Source organism: Arachis hypogaea, chromosome 20, assembly GCF_003086295.3.
Source record: "Arachis hypogaea cultivar Tifrunner chromosome 20, arahy.Tifrunner.gnm2.J5K5, whole genome shotgun sequence".
NCBI classification, from domain to species: domain Eukaryota; kingdom Viridiplantae; phylum Streptophyta; class Magnoliopsida; order Fabales; family Fabaceae; genus Arachis; species Arachis hypogaea.
The window spans coordinates 63,194,555-63,209,592 of NC_092055.1; the positions used below are offsets into that span (position 1 = coordinate 63,194,555).

At 39.2% G+C, this 15,038-nt stretch overlaps 1 non-coding gene across 1 annotated transcript; it reads left to right on the forward strand.

The window, feature by feature from the left end:
• The first annotated feature begins 12,288 nt into the window (after positions 1–12,288).
• Positions 12,289–12,396, forward strand: LOC112787613 (small nucleolar RNA R71). Its single transcript, XR_003195017.1, has one exon. It is a non-coding gene; the product is annotated as a small nucleolar RNA R71 (small nucleolar RNA).
• The last annotated feature ends 2,642 nt before the right edge of the window (positions 12,397–15,038 follow it).

A 15,038-nucleotide genomic window follows, 5' to 3' on the forward strand; every position in this document is an offset into this window, starting at 1 on the left:
CATTAGTTTTTATGCTAAATTCACATTTCTGGACTTTACTATGAGTTTATATGTTTTTCTGTGATTTCAGGTATTTTCTGGCTGAAATTGAGGAACTTGAGCAAAAATCAGATTCAGAGGTTGAAGAAGGACTGCTGATGTTGTTGGATTCTGACCTCCCTGCACTCAAAGTGGATTTTCTTGAGCTACAGAACTCAAAATGGCGCGCTTCTAATTGCGTTGGAAAGTAGACATCCAGGGCTTTCCAGCAATGTATAATAGTTCATACTTTTAACGAGTTTAGATGACGTAAAAGGGCGTTGAACGCCAGTTCTATGCTGCTGTCTCGAGTTAAACGCCAGAAACAAGTCACAAACCAGAGTTGAACGCCAGTAATACGTTACAACCTGGCGTTCAACTCCAGAAAGAGCCTCTGCACGTGTAACATTCAAGCTCAGCCCAAGAACACACCAAGTGGGCCCCGAAAGTGAATTTATGCATCAATTTCTTACTTCTGTAAACCCTAGTAGCTAGTTTATTATAAATAAGACTTTTTACTATTGTATTGTTCATTTTTGGATTATCTTTGGACGCCTAGTTCTTAGATCATGAGGGCTGGCCATTCGGCTATGCCTGGACCTTTCACTTATGTATTTTTAACGGTAGAGTTTCTACACTCCATAGATTAAGGTGTGGAGCTCTGTTGTTCCTCAAAGATTAATGTAAAGTACTACTGTTTTTCTATTCAATTCAACTTATTCCGCTTCTAAGATATTCATTCGCACTTCAACCTAAATGTGATGAACGTGACAATCATCATCATTCCCTATGAACGCGTGCCTGACAACCACTTCCGTTCTACCTTAGATTGAATGAGTATTCTCTTTGATGGCGGCATTCATGAGAGTCCAGAAAGTCTAAACCTTATCTGTGGTATTCTGAGTAGGACTCTGGGATTGAATGACTGTGACGGACTTCAAACTCGCGAGTGCTGGGCGTAGTGACAGACGCAAAAGGAGGGTGAATCCTATTCCAGTATGATCGAGAACCTCAGATGATTAGTCGTGCTGTGACAGAGCATTTGGACCATTTTCACGAGAGGATAGGATGCAGCCATTGGCAAGGGTGACGCCTCCAGACGATTAGCCATGCAGTGACAGCGCATCAGACCATTTTCCAAAGAGGATCAAAAGTAGCCATTGACAACGGTGATGTCCTTACATAAAGCCAGCCATAGAAAGGAGTAAGACTGATTGGATGAAGACAGCAGGAAAAGCAGAGGTTTAGAGGGACGAAAGCATCTCCATGCATTTATCTGAAATTCTCACCAAGGATTTACATAAGTATTTCTATCCCTATTTTGTTATTAATATTCGAAAACTCCATAACCATTCTATATCCGCCTGACTGAGATTTACAAGATGACCATAGCTTGCTTCATACCAACAATCTCCATGGGATCGACCCTTACTCGCATAAGGTTTATTATTTGGATGACCTAGTGCACTTGCTGGTTAGTTGTGCGAAGTTGTGATAAAAAGTTGAGATTACAATTGAGCGTACCATGTTGATGGCGCCATTGATGATCACAATTTCGTGCACCACAAACCTCTAAGTTTGGTGTGCTTTTCCGTGATCACTGAGCTAAGACTCATCAAGATCATGGCACCTAAGGAAAAACAAACCAAATCAAGAGGGAAGAAAGAGAATACTCCAAAGAGTCTTTGGAATCAAGAGAGGTTCCTAACCAAGGAACATGCAGACCATTACTACAAAATAATGGGTCTGAGGTCAGTGATCCTGGAAGTTAAATTCAATCTGAAAGAAGATGAATATCCGGAGATCCAAGAGCAAATTCGAAACAGAGGATGGGAAATTCTAGCCAATCCTGAGACAAAGGTTGGAAGAGACATGGTTCAGGAATTCTACTCAAATCTGTGGCTGACAGATAAGCAGAGAACGACTGGAACCACCTTTCATACCTACAGAACCATGGTCAGAGGAAGAATTATTTACTTCCATTTGGACAAAATAAGAGATGTCTTCAAACTACCTCAACTACAAGATGATCCTGAATCCTTTAATAGGAGAATGGTGAGAGTAGATAAGGGGTTAGATCAAGTTCTAGAGGACATATGCCTCCCTGGAACTAAGTGGACAACCAATTCCAAAGGTGTCCCAAACCAACTCAAGAGAGGAGATCTCAAACCAGTTGCAAGAGGCTGGCTGGACTTCATTGGGCGTTCTATATTGCCTACTAGCAACCGCTCTGAGGTCACTATCAAAAGAGCAGTGATGATTCATTGCATTATGCTTGGAAAAGAAGTGGAGATTCATCATCTGATTTCTTGTTAGATTTACACAATTGCAAACAAGAATTCCACTGAAGCCAAACTGGCCTACCCAAGCTTAATTTCTCTGCTTTGTAAAGATGCTGGGGTGAGGATGGGAGTAGATGAATTCATCCCAATTGAACACCCAATCACCAAGAAGTCAATGGAAGGACAAGTGCAAGACAACTCCATCAAAAAGAGGGCGCAGGAGTTCCTCCCAGAAATTCCTGAAATTGACTACTGGACCCGCTTAGAAGCATATGTTACCAAGTTGCAGGAAGCTATGGAATAACTTAAGGAAGAATAGTAGAATCAAAACTGCATGCTCTGCAAGCTGCTGAAGGAACAGGAGAAGCAGGGGCGTGAGCTACAAGAGCTGAAGCGCCAGAAGCTCTCCCTTGAAGGACCAAGCACCCCACAAAAAGAGGGAGCATCAACTTCTCAAAATCAAGGTTGTTGAGTCCTAACTCTGTGATAATCTTTATTATTAAGAGTCTATTTTAAGAGTCATTTATTTTTCTGCTTTTAATTTTCTGTCTTCTATTATTATGGGTCTGCCCTTATATTTATCTTTGAGTCTTATTTTTATTCCATAATCAATAAAATTAGAGTTTATGTCTTAAAGCTATGAATGTCCTATGAATCCATCACCTTTCTTAAATAAAAAGTGTTTTTAACTGAAAAAGAAAAAGAAGTACATGAATTTTGAATTTTAAAACAGTTTAATTATTTTGATGTGGTGGCAATACTCTTGTTCTCTGAATGAATGCTTGAACAGTTCATATTTTTGAATTTGATTGTTTATGAATGTTAAAATTGTTGGCTCTTGAAAGAATGAAAGAAAAAGGAGAAATGTTATTTGATGATCTGAAAAATCATAAAATTGATTCTTGAAGCAAGAAAAAGCAGTGAATAGAAAGCTTGCATGAAAAAAAAAAGAGAAAAGCAAGCAGAAAAATCCAATATCCCTTTAAAACAAAAGGCAAGGGTGTTAAAAAGGATCCAAGACTTTGAGCATTAGTGGATAGGAGGCCCTAAAGGAATAAAATCCTGGCCTAAGCGGCTAAACCAAGCTGTCCCTAACCATGTGCTTGTGGCGTGAAGGTGTCAAGTGAAAACTTGAGACTGAGCGGTTAAAGTCGTGGTCCAAAGCAAAAAAAAGAGTGTGCTTAAGAGCTCTGGACACCTCTAATTGGGGACTTTAGCAAAGCTGAGTCACAATCTGAAAAGGTTCACCCAGTTATGTGTCTGTGGCATTTATGTATCCGGTGGTAATACTGGAAAACAAAGTGCTTAGGGTCACGGCCAAGACTCATAAAGTAACTGTGTTCAAGAATCAACATACTTAACTAGGAGAATCAATAACACTATCTGGATTCTAAGTTCCTATAGAAGCCAATCATTCTGAACTTCAAAGGATAAAGTGAGATGCCAAAACTGTTCAGAGGCAAAAAGCTGAAAGCCCCGCTCATCTAATTAATACTGATCTTCATAGATATTTTTGGAATTCATTGTATATTCTCTTCTTTTTATCCTATTTGATTTTTAGTTGCTTGGGGACAAGCAACAATTTAAGTTTGGTGTTGTGATGAGCGGATAATTCATACGCTTTTTGGCATTGTTTTTAGTATGTTTTTAGTATATTTTAGTTAGTTTTTATTATGTTTTTATTAGTTTTTAAATAAAAATCACTTTTATGGGCTTTACTATGAGTTTGTGTGTTTTTCTGTGATTTCAGGAATTTTTTGGCTGAAATTGAGGGACCTGAGCAAAAATCTAATTCAGAGGCTGAAAAAGGACTGCAGATGCTGTTGGATTCTGACCTTCTTGCACTCAAAGTGGACTTTCTGGAGCTACAGAAGCCCAATTGGCGCGCTCTTAATTTCGTTGGAAAGTACACATCATGGGCTTTCCAGCAATATATAATAGTCCATACTTTGCCCGAGATTTGATGGCCCAAACAGGCGTTCCAAATCAGCTCAAGAATTCTGGCGTTTAACTCCAGAACTTGCACAAAAGCTGGAGTTAAACGCCCAAACTGGCATAAAAACTGGCGTTTAACTCCAGGAAATGTCTCTACATATGAAAGCTTCAATTCTCAGCCCAAGCACACACCAAGTGGGCCCCGGAAGTAGAATTTTACAATAAACACCCTAGCTTACTCATTTTCTGTAACCCTAAGTCACTAGTTTACTATAAATACTACTTTCAGTGATTCATCTTGTACCTCATGACACTTTACACGTTTCTTGTTGTGTTCTCTACGGCATGAGTCTCTAAACCCCATTGTTGGGGTGAGGAGCTCTGCTGTTCTTCATGAATTAATGCAATTACTACTGTTTTCCATTCTATTACGCTTGCTTCCATTCTAAGATATCCATTCGCACTTTAACTTGATGAATGTGATGATCCGTGACACTCATCATCATTCTAACCTATGAACGCGTGCCTGACAACCACCTCCATTCTATCTTAGATTGAATGCATATCTCTTAGCCTCATGATTCAAATCAGAGTCTTCGTGGTATAAGCTAGAATTATTGGCGGTCATTCCTGAGATCTGGAACGTCTAAACCTTGTCTGTGGTATTCTGAGTAGGATCTGGGAAGGGATGACTGTGACGAGCTTCAAACTCGCGATTGTTGGGCGTAGTGACAGACACAAAAGGATCAATGAATCCTATTCCGACATGATCGAGAACCGACAGATGATTAGCCGTGCGGTGACAGCGCATTTGGAATATTTTCACTGAGAGGACGGGATGTAGCCATTGACAACGGTGATGCCCAACATAAAGCTTGCCATGGAAGGAGTCTTGCGTGCATGAAGAAGAAGACAGTAGGAAACCAGAGGTTCAGAAGACAAAGCATCTCCAAAGCCTCAACATGTTCTTCATTACTGCATAACAAGTATTTATTTCATGTTCTTTTACTTTTTACAATTAAATCTGAGAATTACTGATATCCTGACTAAGAGTTACAAGATAACCATAGCTTGCTTCAAGCCGACAATCTCCGTGGGATCGACCCTTACTCACGTAAGGTATTACTTGGACGACCCAGTGCACTTGCTGGTTAGTTGTGCGGAGTTACAAAAGTGTGATTGTAATTTCGTGCACCACTTAGTTGGATTTTAGAGTAGATTTTAGTGATCTTGGATTGGGAAGGTAACTTAGGAACTCTTGAGTTACTAATGTCTAAGTGATTGACGGTTGGGAGCTATTAAATCTAGATCTCACTAATTGATTTGGTGTAGAACTAGGACTTTTAGTCTTGGATTGACATAGCTCACTTGACTTTCCTTTATTAGTTAGAGGATGACTTAGTGGGGTTGATCCTTGCCAATTCTCATGTTGTGGTTAGTGATTAGGATAGAGATCCTTGACCACCAAACCTTGCCAAGGCCTTTGTTAGTTGTTTGTTATTTTCATTGCATTTTACATTTCTTGTCTATAATCCCCAAAAACCCCAAACATAACTCATAACCAATAACAAGATACTTTATTATAATTCCTAGGGAGAATGACCCGAGGTTCAATACTTCGGTTTATAAATTTAGGGATTTCTACTTGTGACAAACAATTTTTTGTATGAAAGGACTATTGTTGGTTTAGAAACTATATTGCAACGAGACTTCATTTGTGAATTCTAAACCACACAAAAGTTCAATCATAAAAAATGGAACCGTTGTCGGGGAGTTACAATGGTGTTATATTATTGGTTATTGTATATATGTGAATATTGTGAATAGCTTGATTTTTTTGGATTGCTTGTTAGTTTTTGCTAGTTTAGGACTTTGTTTCATTCTTTCTTATTAGCTTTTGTTTCTTATTTTCTCTTTTCATTATGAATTCTCACTTTGGCTATGAGTGCGATTCTAACTATGTTGTAGGAAATGAGGACTATAATGAGAATGTGTATCAAAGATGGGATAACCAAAGGTGGGAGGAGCCATATGCATATGATCAATTTTCATGGCAACAACCTCCACCATTGCACTATGAAGAAGAGCCATTTCTTGATGCATATCAATCCAATGGCTATGGTGAGCAACTGGTGCACGAAATTGTGATCAACAACAATGGCACCAAAGACTTGGAGCTCTCAAACGTGAATTACACTTTGTCACAATTCTGCACAACTAACCAGCAAGTGCACTGGGTCGTCCAAGTAATAAACCTTACGTGAGTAAGGGTCGATCCCACGGAGATTGTCGGTTTGAAGCAAGCTATGGTCATCTTGTAAATCTCAGTCAGGCGGATTCAAATGGTTATGGAGTTTAAGGTGATGAAAATAAATATAAAATAAAGATAGAGATACTTATGTAATTCATTGGTAGATTTTGGATAAGCGTATGAAGATGCTTTGTTCCACTTGAACCTCTACTTTCCTATTGCCTTCTTCCAATCATTCATACTCCTTTCCATGGCAAGCTTTATGTTGGGCATCACCGTTGTCAATGGTTACATCCCATCCTCTCAGTGAAAATGGTCCTGATGCTCTGTCACAACATCGGCTAATCAGCTGTCGGTTCTCGATCATGTCGGAATAGGATCCATTGATCCTTTTGCGTCTGTCACATGCCCCACAATCGCGAGTCTGAAGCTCGTCACAGTCATCCCTTCCCAGATCCTACTCAGAATACCACAGACAAGGTTTAGACGTTCCGGATCTCAGGAATGGCCGCCAATAATTCTAGCCTATACCACGAAGGTTCCAATCTTAGATTAGAAACCCAAGAGATATGCATTCAAGCCATTGCTAGTAGAACAAAGGTGGTTGTCAGGCACATGTTCATAGGTGAGAATGATGATGAGTGTCACGGATCATCACATTCATCAAGTTGAAGAACGAATGAATATCTTGGAGAAGAAATAGACTTGAGTTGAATAGAAAAACAATAGTACTTTGTATTAATTCATGAAGAACAGCAGAGCTCCACACCTTAATCTATGGTGTGTAGAAACTCCACCGTTGAAAATACATAAGAACAAATAGTGTAAGCATGGCCGAATGGCCAGCCTCAAAGGTCTAAGGACTAAACGTCCCAAGATGTGTGTCCAAATACAATAATAAAAGGTCCTATTTATAGAGAACTAGTAGCCTACGGTTACAGAAATCAGTAATTAATGCAGAAATCTTCTTCCGGGCCCACTTGGTGTGTGCCTGGGCTGAGCATTGAAGCTTCCATGTGTAGATACTTTTCTTGGAGTTAAACGCCAGTTTTTGTGCCAGTTTAGGCATTTAACTCCAGCTTTTGTGCCAGTTTTGGAGTTAAACGCCAGAATTCTTGAGCCAATTTGGAACGCCTGTTTGGGCCATCAAATCTCGAGCAAAGTATGAACTATTATATATTGCTAGAAAGCCCAAGATGTCTACTTTCCAACGCAATTAAAAGCGCGCCAATTGGGCTTTTATAGCGCCAGAAAATCCACTTTGAGTGCAGGGAGGTCAGAATCCAACACATCTGCAGTCCTTTTTCAGCCTCTGAATCAGATTTTTGCTCAGGTCCCTCAATTTCAGCCAGAAAATACCTGAAATCACAGAAAAACACACAAACTCATAGTAAAGTCCAGAAGAGTAATTTTTAAATAAAAACTAATAAAAACATAATAAAAACTAACTAAAATATACTAAAAACATACTAAAAACAATGCCAAAAAGCGTATAAATTATCCACTCATCACAACACTAAACTTAAATTGTTGCTTGTCCCCAAGCAACTGAAAATCAAATAGGATAAAAAGAAGAGAATGTACAATGAATTCCAAAAACATCTATGAAGATCAGTATTAATTAGATGAGCGTGGCTTTTGGCTTTTTGCTTCTGAACAGTTTTGGCATCTCACTTTATCCCTTGAAGTTCAGAATGATTGGCATCTATAGGAACTCAGAATCCAGATAGTGTTATTGTGTCTCCTAGTTAAGTATGTTGATTCTTGAACACAGCTACTTTATGAGTCTTGGCCGTGGCCCTAAGCACTTTATTTTCCAGTATTACCACCGGATACATAAATGCCACAGACACATAACTGGGTGAACCTTTTCAGATTGTGACTCAGCTTTGCTAGAGTCCCCAATTAGAGGTGTCCAGGGTTCTTAAGCACACTCTTCTTTTTGCTTTGGACTTCGACTTTAACTGCTCAGTCTCAAGTTTTCACTTGACACCTTCACGCCACAAGCACATGGTTACGGACAGCTTGGTTTAGCCTCTTAGGTCCGGATTTTATTCCTGTGGGCCCTCCTATCCACTGATGCTCAAAGCCTTGGATCCTTTTTATCACCCTTGCCTTTTGGTTTAAAGGGGTATTGGCTTTTTCTGCTTTCTTTTTTTTTCTGCAAGCTTTTCACTGCTTTTTCTTGCTTCAAGAATCAATTTTATGATTTTTCAGATCATCAGATAACATTTCTCCTTTCCCTTTCATTCTTTCAAGAGCCAACAATTTTAACATTCATAAACAATCAAATTCAAAAATATGCACTGTTCAAGCATTCATTCAGAAAAACAATAGTATTGCCACCACATCAAAATAATTAAACTGTTTTAAAATTTGAAGTTCATGCACTTCTTTTTCTTTTTCAATTAAAAACATTTTTCATTTAAGAAAGGTGATGGATTCATTTTCATAGCTTTAAGGCATAGACACTTAGACACTAATGATCATGTAATAAAGACACAAACATAAATAACATAAGCATAAAAATTCGAAAAACAGGAAAATAAAGAACAAGGAAATTAAAGAACGGGTCCACCTTAGTGATGGCGGCTTGTTCTTCCTCTTGAAGATCTTATGGAGTGCTTGAGCTCCTCAATGTCTCTTCCTTGCCTTTGTTGCTCCTCTCTCATGGTTCTTTGGTCTTCTCTAATTTCATGGAGGAGGATAAAATGCTCTTGGTGCTCCACCCTTAGTTGTCCCATGTTGGAACTTAATTCTCCTAGGGAGGTGTTGATTTGCTCCCAATAGTTTTGTGGAGGAAAATGCATCCCTTGAGGCATCTCAGGGATTTCATGATGAAGAGTTTCCTCATGCTCTTGATGAGGTTCTCTTGTTTTCTCCATCCTTTTCTTAGTGATGGGTTTGTCCTCATCAATGATAATGTCTCCCTCTATGTCAATTCCAACCGAATTGCAGAGGTGACAGATGAGATGAGGGAAGGCTAACCTTGCCATAGTAGAGGACTTGTCCGCCACCTTGTAGAGTTCTTGGGATATAACCTCATGAACTTCCACTTCCTCTCCAATCATGATGCTATGTATCATGATAGCCCGGTCTATAGTAGCTTCGGACCGGTTGATACTCATTCTTTTTTAGTTTGAAAGGGACCTCGGGGATCACTTTCTCCTTGGCCACAACTTCATAGAAGTGGTCTTGATGCACCCTTGAGAGGAATCTCTCCATCTCCCATGACTCGGAGGTGGAAGCTTTTGCCTTCCCTTTCCTCTTTCTAGAGGTTTCTCTGGCCTTTGGTTCCATAAATGGTTATGGAAAAACAAAAAGCTTTAGCTTTTACCACACCAAACTTAGAAGGTTGCTCGTCCTTGAGCAAAAGAAGAAAGAAGAGAGTAGAAGAAGAAGAAATAGAGGAGATGGAGGGGGCTTTGTGTTTCGGCCAAGGGGGAGTAGTGGTGTTTAGGTTGTGTGAAAATGAAGGAGTGAAGATGGGTTTATATAGGGGTGAGAGGGTGTGTATGGTTCGGCTATAGAGGGTGGGTTTGGGAGGTGAGGTAGTGGGGTTTTATGAAGGATGGATGTGAGTGGTGAAGAGAATGGTGGAATTTGATAGGTGAGGGGTTTTTGGGGAAGAGGTATGGAGGTGATTGGTGAATGGTGAATGGGTGAAAAAGAGAGAGAGTGGTGGGGTAGGTAGGGATCATATGGGGTCCACAGATCCTGAGGTATCAAGGATATCTCATCCCTGCACCAAGTGGCGTGCAAAACGCCCCTTTCTGCCAATCCTGGCGTTAAACACCAGGCTGCTGCCCATTTCTGGCGTTTAACGCCAGCTTCTTGCCCATTCCTGCTGTTAAACGCCAGTCTGGTGCCCTTTTCTGGCGTTAAACGCCCAGAATGGTGCCAGACTGGGCGTTTAACGCCCATTCTGCTACCTTTACTGGCGTTTAAACGCCAGTAACTATCTCCTCCAGGGTGTTCTATTTTTCATTCTGTTTATCACTTTGTTTTTGCTTTTTCAATTGTTTTTGTGACTTCACATGATTATCAACCTACAGAAAACATAAAATAACAAAAGAAAATAGAAATTTAACATAGATAAGTAAAAATTGGGTTGCCTCCCAACAAGCGCTTCTTTAATGTCAATAGCTTGACAGTAGCTCTCATGGAGCCTCACGGATGTTCAGAGCAATGTTGGAACCTCCCAACACCAAACTTAGAGTTTGACTGTGGGGGCTCTGTTTGACTCTGTATTGAGAGAAGCTCTTCATACTTCCTCTCCATGGTTACAGAGGGATATCCTTGAGCTTTAAACACAAGGGAGTCTCCATTCACTTGAATGATCAATTCTCCTCTGTCAACATCAATCACAGCTTTTGCTGTGGCTAGGAAGGGTCTGCCAAGGATGATGGATTCATCCATACACTTCCCAGTCTTTAGGACTATGAAATCAGCAGGGATGTAATGGTCTTCAACCTTCACCAAGACATCCTCTACAAGTCCATAGGCCTGTTTCTTTGAATTGTCTGCCATCTCTAGTGAGATTCTTGCAGCTTATACCTCAATGATCCCTAGCTTCTCCATTACAGAGTGAGGCATGAGGTTTATGCTTGACCCTAGATCACACAGAGCCTTCTCAAAGGTCATGGTGCCTATGGTACAAGGGATTGAGAATTTTCCAGGATCTTGTCTCTTCAGAGGTAATCTCTGCCTAGTCAAGTCATCCAGTTCTTTGATGAGCAATGGAGGTTCATTCTCCCAAGTCTCATTACCAAATAACTTGGCATTTAGCTTCATGATTGCTCCAAGGTACTTAGCAACTTGCTCTTTAGTGACATCTTCATCCTCTTCAGAGGAAGAATACTCATCAGAGCTCATGAATGGCAAAAGTAAATTCAATGGAATCTCTATAGTCTCAGTGTGAGCCTCAGATTCCCATGGTTCCTCATCAGGGAACTCCATGGAGGTCAGTGGGCGTCCATTGAGGTCTTCCTCAGTGGAAATCACTGCCTCTTCCTCCTCTCCATGTTTGGCCATGTGAGATGTGGTTATGGCCTTGCACTCTCTTTTTGGATTCTCTTCTGTATTGCTAGGGAGAGTGCTAGGAGGGAGTTCAGTAATTTTCTTACTCAGCTGACCCAATTGTGCCTCCAAATTTCTAATGGAGGACCTTGTTTCAGTCATGAAACTTTGAGTGGTTTTGATTATATCAGAGACAATGGTTGTTAAGTCAGAGGGGTTTTGCTTAGAATTCTCTGTCTGTTGCTGAGAAGATGATGGAAAAGGCTTGCTATTGCTAAACCTGTTTCTTCCACCATTATTGTTGTTGAAACCTTGTTGAGGTCTCTGTTGATCCTTCCATGAGAGATTTGGATGATTTCTCCATGAAGGATTATAGGTGTTTCCATAGGGTTCTCCCATGTAATTCACCTCTTCCATTACTGAGTTCTCAGGATCATAAGCTTCTTCTTCAGAGGAAGCTTCCTTAGTACTGCCTGTTGCTGCTTGCATTCCAGACAGACTCTGAGAAATCATATTGACTTGTTGGGTCTATATTTTATTCTGAGCCAATATGGCATTCAGAGTATCAATCTCAAGAACTCGTTTCTTCTGAGTTGACCCATTATTCACAGGATTCCTTTCAGAGGTATACATGAATTGGTTATTTGCAACCATTTCAATGAGTTCTTGAGTTTCTGCAGGCATCTTTTTCAGATGAAGAGATCCTCCAGCAGAGCTATCCAATGACATCTTGGATAGTTCAGACAGACCATCATAGAAGATTCTAATGATGCACCACTCTGAAAGCATGTCAGAAGGAAACCTTCTGATCAATTGCTTGTATCTCTCCCAAGCTTCATAGAGGGACTCACCATCCTTCTGTCTAAAGGTTTGGACTTCCACTCTAAGCTTACTCAATTTTTGAGGTGGAAAGAACTTTGCCAAGAAGGCATTGACTAGCTTTTCCCAAGAGTTCAGGCTTTCCTTAGGTTGTGAATCCAACCATGTTCTAGCTCTGTCTCTTACAGCAAAAGGAAAGAGCATAAGTCTATAGACTTCAGGGTCAACCCCATTGGTCTTGACAGTGTCACAGATTTGCAAGAACTCAGCTAAGAACTGATGAGGATCTTCCAATGGAAGTCCATGAAACTTGCAATTCTGTTGCATTAGAGAAACTAATTGAGGCTTAATCTCAAAGTTGTTTGCTCCAATGGCAGGGATAGAGATGCTTCTCCCATAGAAATCAGGAGTAGGTGCAGTAAAGTCACCAAGCACCTTCCTTGCATTGTTGGCATTGTTGTTGCTTTCGGCTGCCATAGTTTCTTCTTCTTTGAAGAGTTCTGTTGGGCCCTCTAAAGAGAGATGTTCTTTAGCTTCTCTTAGCTTTCTCTTCAAGGTCCTTTCAGGTTCAGGATCAGCTTGAACAAGTATGCCTTTATCTTTGTTCCTGCTCATATGAAAGAGAAGAGAACAAGAAAGTAGGGAATCCTCTATGTCACAGTATAGAGATTCCTTGAGGTGTCAGAGGAAAAGAAGAATAGAAGGAGGAGGTGGAGAAGAGGGAATTCGAACTTATCAAGAGGGACAGAGTTCGAATTGCACCTTGATGAGGAATCTTAGTCCTTTAAATAGAAGGATGTGAGAAGAGGGGAAGAAATTTTCGAAATTAAAATAAAAGATTTTGAAATAATTAAAAGAAATTTTGAAAAATTGATTGATGATTTTCGAAAACTAAAATTGGGAAAGAAATTAAGTAATTTTTAAAAAAATTTTGAAATCAGAAATTAAAAAGATATGATTGAAAATTAATTTTGAAAAAGGGTGTGATTGAAAAGATATGATTGAGAAGATATGATTGAAAATCAAATTAAAAAGAGAAAGTTTTAAAACTAAAGTTGATTACTTGACTAACAAGAAATTAAAAGATATGATTCTAAAATCTAAAATTTGATCCTTTCTTAATAGGCAAGTAACAACTTGAAAATTTTTGAAGTAAATCTTGAATTGAAGCAAGGATTTTTGAAAATAGTAAAAATAAATATAAAATGGAAAGACATTGATTTTGAAAGAGATATGATTGAAAATATATGATTTGAAAAAGATTTGATTTTGAAAAATTATGAAAACTTGAAAAAAATGTGAATTAAAAACAAAATCTTCCTTCTAGTGTCATCCTGGCGTTAAACTCCCAGAATGGTGCCCATTCTGGCGTTTAACGCCCAAAACTCTACCTTTTAGGGTGTTAAACGCCCAGCCAGGTGCCCTGGCTGGCGTTTAAACACCAGTTTTCCTTCTTCACTGGGCGTTTTGAACGCCCAGCTTTTTCTGTTTGATTCCTCTGCTGAATGTTCTGAATCTTCAATTCTCTGTATTATTGACTTGAAAAGACATAGTTTTAAAAAATATTTTTGAATTTTTGATGATGGGAATCAATAAAAAAATGCAACTAAGATCAAATAAACAATGCATGCAAGACACCAAACTTAAAAGTTTGTTTACTAAGGACTATAACAATGTAAAAATGCATGTAAGAAACGACAAAACATACAAAACAAGAGAATTTGAAGATCAAAGCAATGAAATCATCAAGAACAACTTGAAGATCAATGAAGAACAATATGTATAAATTTTCGAAAATTAGAAGGATAAAGACATGCAATTGACACCAAACTTAAAATTAGATACTAGACTTCAAACAAGAAACATAAAATATTTTTGGTTTTATGATTTTAAAATTTTTTTGTATTTTTTTCGAAAATTATATAGAAAAGAAAATAAAGAGAATCAAAACTTTTAATAAGAATTCCAGGAATCATGCAATGTTAGTCTAAAGCTTCAGTCTAAAAAGATTAGACATGTTTGGCTAAGCTTCAGCAGGACATTACATTCAATAGCTAAATTGATGAGAATCAATCAGCCTTTGTGATGATAAGAACATCACCTTGAAACTCTAGAATTCATTTTTAAAAATTCTGAAAAGTACCTAATCTAAGCAACAAGATGAACCGTCAGTTGTCCAAACTCGAACAATCCCTGGTAACAGCGCCAAAAACTTGGTATGCGAAATTGTGATCATCAACTATGGCGCCAAAGACTTGGAGCTCTCAAACGTGAATCACACTTTGTCACAATTCTGCACAACTAACCAGCAAGTGCACTGGGTCGTCCAAGTAATAAACCTTACGTGAGTAAGGGTCGATCCCACGGAGATTGTCGGCTTGAAGCAAGCTATGGTCATCTTGTAAATCTCAGTCAGGCGGATTCAAATGGTTATGGAGTTTAAGGTGATGAAAATAAACATAAAATAAAGATAGAGATACTTATGTAATTCATTGGTGGATTTCAGATAAGCGTATGAAGATGCTTTGTTCTCCTTGAACCTCTGTTTTCCTATTGCCTTCTTCCAATCATTCATACTCCTTTCCATGGAAAGCTTTATGTTGGGCATCACCATTGTCAACGGCTACATCCCGTCCTCTAGTGAAAATGGTCCTGATGCTCTGTCACAACATCAGCTAATCAGCTGTCGGTTCTCGATCATGTCGGAATAGGAT